The sequence below is a fragment of the Eriocheir sinensis genome, chromosome 53 (genome assembly GCF_024679095.1).
Source record: "Eriocheir sinensis breed Jianghai 21 chromosome 53, ASM2467909v1, whole genome shotgun sequence".
NCBI classification, from domain to species: Eukaryota; Metazoa; Arthropoda; class Malacostraca; order Decapoda; family Varunidae; genus Eriocheir; species Eriocheir sinensis.
In genome coordinates this window covers 11574693-11583610 of record NC_066561.1, presented here as the reverse complement: position 1 = coordinate 11583610, position 8918 = coordinate 11574693, and positions in this window count along the sequence as shown.

The window sequence follows — 8918 nt, the reverse complement described above, 5'->3', positions numbered from 1 at the left end:
GTTCGATGTCTTGTTACCTACGAACATGCTTAAGATGAAGAAAAAGAAGATACGGAGGAGATTGAGGCAGGAAGAAAGCAAATAGAAATATGGGACAGATATCGAGGCAGACAGAACGAAGGACGGAAGGAAGGAATAGGGAAGATTAAGACTGTCTTGCCATATCTGCAGCCCAACTCATGGGCTAGCTGTCACCCGACAAAGGTCCATGGTCCCTCCACGGATGGGGGCGGTGTCACGGGCAAAATTAAGCCCGGACATCCACATGCCTCTGTTATCTTAGCTCAAGCTCGTGTATGTGTATGATATGGCGTCTAGAACTAGCATGATCATCATTCTTTATTATGATGACAAGGACCATGTCAAAATTTGCCTCATTAAATAAGAAAGTACATAAAGTTAGGCAGCTTTTCCTCGTCGCCAAGCCATCCTCCAGAGCAGCGCTCCGACACCCATGATCGCACATTCATTTTTATCAGAAAATAGGTTACCAATCACATATACATCAATATATTTCCACAGGTGAATACTTAGGGCATGTTCACACCAAGTTGCGACACCTAAGATTCATTAATAATGACAGGGGAAGGAAAAATATAGGCTTCTGTTATCGACAAAATTGAGCCTCGGGCAGAATTCAGCCTGGGCAGCTATATGCCTCAGATTTCTTCACTATTATATATTGTAAGATCGTTCTTTTGACATGTATGGGTAAATTAACGCTTTCTGTATCTACATATGGAAGGAAAACGCAAAATTCTCCCAAGTAAATCAGAAATTACATGAAGTTCGGCAACTTTTCCTCGTCGCCAAGCCATCCTCCAGCAGCAGGCAGAGGAGGGAGGTCTGGCAATCCCCCGGCCGTGTGTTGCCATACCGCCCACACTTATCATATACCTCTCAAAGGGTGCATATCTCATCATTTTATAAAGGAATGGGCCTCCTCTACTCGCAAAGTTATATTTCAAGTTGAAAAACGCGATTTATAAGCATTTATACGTAAATATGATAATATTGTTAGCGTTACCGTCAGCTCCGAGGCAGTAGTTATTTAACAACAAATTTAGCGTCACACAGAGCGCGGTAAACGTTTGTAAATCCGTGCGCTAACCCGTGACGTCATCGATTAGTTGGTAGTTATTGCCGCGCGAGCTTTGTGAATCTCGATGTTCTCAAAACTACGAACTAAGGGCCCAAAACTACGCACTAAGCCTTTGTGGATCCGGGCCCTGTTGCGGCAAAGCCCTCCCGACACCCGTCAAGGATACGGAGTCTATGGTTTGGTCTATTTCTTTGATTTTCTTTGGTTTGGTCTATTTCTTTGGTTTTCTTTGGTTTGGTCTATTTCTTTGGTTTTCTTTGGTTTAGTCTCTTTCTTTGGTTTTCTTTGGTTTGGTCTCTTTCTTTGGTTTTCTTTGGTTTGGTCTATTTCTTTGGTTTTCTTTGGTTTGGTCTATTTCTTTGGTTTTCTTTGGTTTGGTCTATTTCTTTGGTTTCTTTGGTTTTCTTTGGTTTCTTTGGTCTATTTCTTCGGTATGTTTCTATTTATTAGGTATCTCATTTCAAAAGCTTCTGTTTCTATTCATTCTAAACTCCACTGCAATCTTTATCTGCCCTCAATATGCTTCTTCTTTGGCCATCCCCTATCTCTTCTTCTGCCCATTCTTTTAGTAATTCGTTTTAACATACATCTAACCCTATTCAGCATTATCCATCCCGTCCGTTCCCTCCTCCTCTATGTATATCCCATTTTAAAAGCGTCTGTTTCTATTCACTCAAAAGTCCAACAAAATCTCTATCTGCTCTCAGTTTACTTCTATTCTGACCTTTCACTACCGTATCTTTTCCATCTACTACGTTTCCATTCCAAAAGCTTCTGTTTCTATTCACTCAAAACTCCACCAAAATCTTTATCTGCTTTCAATTTGTATCTACCTTTATTTTTTCTTCTACCCATTCATTTGGCATTTCGTTTTTACGTACATCTAACTCTATTCAACATTATCCATCCCGTCCTTTCCCTCCTCTATGTATATCTCATTTCAAAAGATTCTGTTTCTATTCTGATCTTTCTTTATCCTATCTTCTGCCTAGTCTTTTTATAATTCGCTTTTACACACATCTACCCACTTCCAGCATCGCCCATCCCGTCCTTTCCCGCCTCCTCTATGCCTCCAGCCCGTGCTAGTGCCGCTAAACAAATACTCTAGCCTCTTCTCCCTTCCTCTCCTCAACACTTCGCTCACCCTCCTCTCGTCACGCTCCATATAATCTTTTCAGAGTAATTTCTCACTCGCCACATTACTCCCCTTCGCCTATTCTGTCCCTGTCCCTTTCTACCTTGTATTTCACGCTCAAAGGTTATCACGCACCTCTCGCTTTTACTTATCTCACAGGATTATATATATATACACATGGTTGCAGAAGGACATGTGGAGGCTGACAAAAGGCAACTCGGCTTACACGTGGCAGTACCTTCTTAGTTGTTATTCCCTGCACGTCACACTGCCGCTCCTTATGTAAGTCTTTCCCAGTACAAATGCGTTTTTACATGACTTACCTCAAAAGATTATATAGACACACGGATGCAGAAGGATATATGAAGGCTTGCAAAAGGGAAATTGGCTTACACATAGTACTACATTCTTATACTCCGACTGAGCTCTTAAATTAGTTTAGTCGTGGCTCACTCGGGGATTTCTCTGGCCACAACGCTGACAAATTTGAGGCAGTACGTAGGTGTATTGGGGGTGATGTGGCAGGCTGTGAAGAGGCTCGGGCCACACCCAGACTGACTTCATAAATGTGTCGGACTATAGCTGTTGTTCCCTTGCATGTACCGCCGCGCCACACCCTGCGATATTCTTTTTTTTCCAATACAAAGAACGTTCCATATTGCTTCTTTTCGTTTTGATGTTCTCTGGTTTATTTGGTCTATTTCTTTGGTTTGTTGCTATTTCTTTGGTATCTCATTTCAAAAGCCTCTGTTTCTATTTACTCTAAACTCCACCAAAATCTGCCCTCAATATGCTTCTACTTTGACCATCCTCTGCCTCTTCCCCGCCCATTCTTTTGATAGTTCGTTTTTTACATACAGCTAACCCTCTTCAGCATTATCCAATACGTTCTTTCCCTCCTCCTCTATGTATATCTCATTTTAAAATCGTCTGTTTCTGTTCACTCAAAAGTCCACCAAAATCTCTATCTGCTTTCAGTTTACTTCTATGGTGACCTTTCTCTACCTTTTCTCCTTCATCTCCTTCATCTCTAATCAAGGTCACGTTTAAATATGCAAAGGTGTCATGTAACGTCCTCGCACGAACACGAATAAACACATTACACCTTTTCTACTATGAGCTACGTATTTCCCGCCTCCCTTTCATCTAACTTTTTCCTCCTAACACCGGAATCACAGTAACATTATCTACCTTTCGCCACGTATGTCATGCCTCTCTTTCTTTCGTCTAACTTTCTCTACAACAATCGAAAAACACAGTAACCTTCTCTACCACTGGCCATGTAAGTCGCCTCTTCCATCTCCCTCACTCCCCCTAACACCAGTAAACACAGTAACCTTCTCTACCACTGGCCATGTAAGTCGCCTCTTCCATCTCCCTCACTCCCCCTAACACCAGTAAACACAGTAACCTTCTCTACCACTGGCCATGTAAGTCGCCTCTTCCATCTCCCTCACTCCCCCTAACACCAGTAAACACAGTAACCTTCTCTACCACTGGCCATGTAAGTCGCCTCTTCCATCTCCCTCACTCCCCCTAACACCAGTAAACACAGTAACCTTCTCTACCACTGGCCATTAAGTCGCCTCTTCCATCTCCCTCACTCCCCCTAACACCAGTAAACACAGTAACCTCTAACTCTAGCCATGTATTTCACGCCTCTTCCTTTTATCTAACTCTCTCCCCCGAACAACGGAAACCCAGTAACATTTTCTATTTTTGTCCACCTATTCCATGCCTCTTACCTTCATCCAACACCGGTAAACACAGTAACCTTTTCTTCCAATGGCCAAGATTTCACGACACTTTTCTGTATAGCCCATAGACCCTCATCACTCCATCCATTTTCTATCTTTGGTCACATATTTTGTGCCTCTTGCCTTCATCCAACACCGGTAAACACAGTAACGTTTTCTTCCGATGGCCAAGATTTCACGACGCTTTTCTGTACAGGCCCACAGACCCTCATCACTCCATCCATTACCATCACGGATATCCACTCTCTCACAGCACCACGTCCCACAACCTCACCGACTCTCTCGTACAAACTCATTCAAACCAACATATCAAATAACCTCACCTAACTACACATTACCGCCTCTCCTCCTTACATATCCATAGACCCTTACCACTTCATCCATTACCATCACCGATATCCACTCTCTCACAGCACCACGTCCCACAACCTCACCGACTCTCTCGTACGAACTCACTCAAACCAACACAGCAAACCAACACAACCACCTATTCATTTACCGCCTCTCTTCCTAACATATCCATAGACCCTTATCACTCCACCCATTACCATCACCGCCTTTCACCTCACTCTTGTACAAATTCGTTCAAACCAACACACCAAATAACCTCACCTAACTACACATTTACCGCCTCTCTTCCTAACATATCCATAGACCCTTAACACTCCACCCATTACCATCACCGCCCTTCACTTCACTCTTGTACAAATTCGTTCAAACCAACACACCAAATAACCTCACCTAACTACACATTTACCACCTCACTTCCTAACATATCCATAGACCCTTAACACTCCACCCATTACCATCACCGCCCTTCACCTCACTCTTGTACGAATTCGTTCAAACCAACACACCAAATAACCTCACCTAACTACACATTTACCGCCTCTCTTCCTAACATATCCATAGACCCTTAACACTCCATCCTTTACCTTCACTGCCATTCCACTCACTCACAGCACTACGTCCCACAACCAAACCAATCCTCTCGTACGGACTCACTCAAACCAACACACCAAACCAAACCAGCCACTACACTGCCACCAATTCCTTCCCACACGTTTCCCAGTAGAGAGAATAATGCTTCCATCACCGGGAGTTCACCATGATATTTTCCTCCGGCTTCCTCTGCCACAACCTTCACGGGAGACAGTACACCTTGCAGCCTCCCAACAGTCGGAGGCAGCAGTGCGCCGTATTCTTATCAAACATTGCGGCGCCCAAGCACACACACATATTTGACAGTTTTCGTATGGGGTGTGGTGGGTCTTTCCGTGAGTAGTTTTGTGACCCTGGTGGTAGTGTGACAAAGCTCACCTTTATCAAGTATTTCATTCTCTCTCTCTCTCTCTCTCTGTGTCTCTCTCTCTCTCTCTCTCTCTCTCTCTCTCTCTCTCTCTCTCTCTCTCTCTCTCTCTCTCTCTCTGCTTCTCTCTCTGCCTGCCTATCTATCTATCTATCTATCTATCTATCTATCTATTTATCTATCTATCTATCTATCTATCTATCTCTCTGAAGGCTGGCTTAGAGCTCTTGGCCGAGGTTCCTTTCGCTGTTAATTGTACGATAAAGAAAAAAATCCCCAAGTCTGAAAACACTCGACCAAACTTATTACTTGTGGCCTTTTTGTTGATAATCTCGTTTACTATTTTTTAGGGCTACTTTTTTTTCTTACTACGCTGCCGGAAGATAAGACGAAGGAGGAGGAGGAGGAGGAGGAGAAGACGGAGGCAGAAGAGAAGACGGAGGCGGAGGCACAGGATGAGTAGGATGAGGAAAAGGAGGAGGAGGAGAAGGAGGAAGAGGAGGAGGAGGAGGAGGAGGTTGAGGAGGAGGAGGAGGAGGTTGAGGAGGTGGAGGACGAGGAGCAGAAGTATGAAGAAATGGAAATGTAGGAGCATAAAACGACAGAGACGGAAAAGAAGGAGAGAATAAGAGTAGCAAAAAGTGGAGAGAGGGAGGGAGGGAGGGAAGCTTGCGTTTGAGTGCAGGAGGAAAGGTAGGCGGAGAGAGAGAGGAGAGGAGAGGCAAGGAGCGGAGGCCTCGTCTAAGTAGGAAGTTGTGTCAACGAGGGAGTGCGGAGGAGGAGATTTTTTCCCCCTCTGTCGTTTGCATTTACTCTCCTTCCTCTTCCTCTCGTTTCCTGTTCATTCTCTTTTGTCAGCTGTTACGCACCTCAGCCAGAAATCTATTCAGATGAAGGTGTATTGCCCGAATTTCCGCTCCACTATATCTCTACATAATCACAGCGTGTCACGAAACACGATAAATTAATCCAGGCAAGGAAAGGGTTTTGCCGGCGCCGGGGATCGAACCCGCGACAACGAGATGGTAAAGTCACTATTTAACCAGCCGGCCAAAGAGGTACCCACTCACAGATTGAGTTATGGGAGGTTCGCCCATCAGGCGGGTCTGGCACAACAAAGGTGGGCGCATAAGTTATAGCTGCGCGTGGCTGCGGTGCTCATCTCCGATTCGTTGGCCATTTGAGCCTGTGGTGGTGGGTAAGAACCAGTCACCCCGGGACACGGGCCAATGTGATATTCATGATTGCCACAGTTTACCTTCCCAAGGTTTCCCCGGGCACCCCTTCATCGACCAGCCTGCCTCGTCAGAGTGTCTGCGTGTGCTGCTGACGCGTCCTTGCCGGCTGCTGGAACGTGTCGGAATACAAAATCAGGTGAAGCCACGACGACATAAGTCACGCCGAACACTGCAAAGAAACGCGCGTCCCGCAGGAGAATGACAAGTTGGGTGAGCTGCACACCGACTGCCCGGACAGGGATTCGAACCCGGGCCCGCGGAAAAGTAGACAGGCACGCTGACCACTAGACCACGGAAGCGCCTAAAAAATCGATTGCCAATATTCAATTTTCCCGCGTTGAAGTTACACAACAATTACCGTCTCTGTTTTCTTCTTTCTATGTGCCTTGGGTCTTTGTCAAGCACTCCTGCTCAGCTCACGTTTGGCAGACATGGGTTGAGTGCCGCCAGGCTAACATGTGTATTATATAAGACTTATCACACGACGACATCGGGAAGGAACCGCCGGCAACGTGCACACTCAGACATAATCACGCTTGGAAACTTCATCAGCTCTAATGAAGTCTATATATTGCTAGCTGAATATGACATGTTTTCTCTTTCCTCTCATTACGACGTGCATGGTTATCTATTTTCCATTTAATAAAACGCATTTCTTAAAACTTAGATAAAACTATTGTATACCAAACTTTCTTCCTATTGAAACTTCCACCTTCCTTCCCTTCACGAGAAATATTTCCCCAGATAAACGCCGCGACCGTATCCACTTAACGCTTGGGGCGAGGCGAGGCGAGACGCGCGTTTTTTTGCAGCGTTCGGCGTGACTTATTTCGTCGTGGCTTCACCCAGTTTTGGATTCTGACACGTTTCAGCAGCCGGCAAGGACGCGTCGGCAGCACACGCAGCCACTCCGACGAGGCAGGCGGCGTCAACAACAAACATGCGGGAAATAACAATAAGGCAACACAGAGAGAAAGAAGACCAGATAAAACTCTCGCTCGCTTCTTGGAACTTCAGATAGACACTCGCACGACGGCCGTGATTAAAAACATCAGAGTGAATATTAACAACGACAAGGCTCACCTGTACACACACACACACACACACACACACACACACACACACACACACACACACACACACACACACACACACACACACACACACCTGTTGACTTGACGAATGTACCATTGATGAGCGTATCTTCAATATATCAATAATAATATGCATGTCACATCTTAGGATTAGTAGTAATTATAATAGTAGTAGTAGTAGTAGTAGTAGTAGTAGTAGTAGTAGTAGTAATAATAGTAGTTGTAGTAGTAGTAGTAATAATAGTAGTTGTAATAGTAGTAGTAGTAGTAGTAGTAGTAGTAAAGATGATGATAGAAAATAGTACAACCAAAAATAAATAAACAAAACGCCACCACCACCAACAACGACCCCAAAGAAGGCGAAAAAAACGACGACGACGATGGTGACGGAGGCAGCGGGGGAGGAGGAGGAGGAGGAGGAGGAGGAGGAGGAGGAAGAAATGGAATTCCAAGCCCCTCCCACAACCTGCACTTCTTCGGAAACTTGTTCAGAAATAGTCTGCCGCCACGTCATGTGCAGACCAAGAGCCCCGGAAGAGGTACTGGAGGAGGGTCACGGGAGGAGGAGGAGGAGGAGGAGGAGGAGGAGGAGGCGGCAGGGGGGGGGGGGGAGAAGGGGACATAAGAGAAGGAAGATGGGGATGAGGGTGACGATAAATATGATGATGAAGAGGAGGAAAAGAAGGAAGAGAAGTATGAGGAAGAGGAGAATGAGAAGGAAGAGGAGAAGAGGGAGGAGGAGGAGGAGAAATAGGACTAGGAGAAGGAGGAGGAAGAGGACTAAGAGAACGAGGAGGAAGAGTATGAGGAGGAGGAGGAGGACGATTAAGAGGAGGAGAAGGAGGAGGAGGAGGAGGAGGAAAAGGAGGAGGAGGAGGAAGGAGTGAGGCGAGATGGTCTTGGGAGCATAAATCATCTAGGGAAAAGTTAACTAAAATGGGCGCGAGAAAATTCCTCTAAAGAAAAGAAAAAAGACTGATTTGGGTATATTATTAACCTATTAGCACGTGCTTTTCTATTTAGTATGCACACAAGGAAGAAAGAAAACACACACACACACACACACACACACACACACACACACACACACACACACACACCTTAAATAAATATATATAAAACAAGACCAGAACATTGAGAAAAGAAAAACCCGTACATGATATCATTTCTGCGAGGGTCGAGAGAGACGAAAAAAGAAACACAGTATAGGACGAGGGGAAGGAAGGAAAGAAAGAAGGAATGAGTGAAATAGAATAACCGATAAAGAGGAAGAGAAAGGAAAG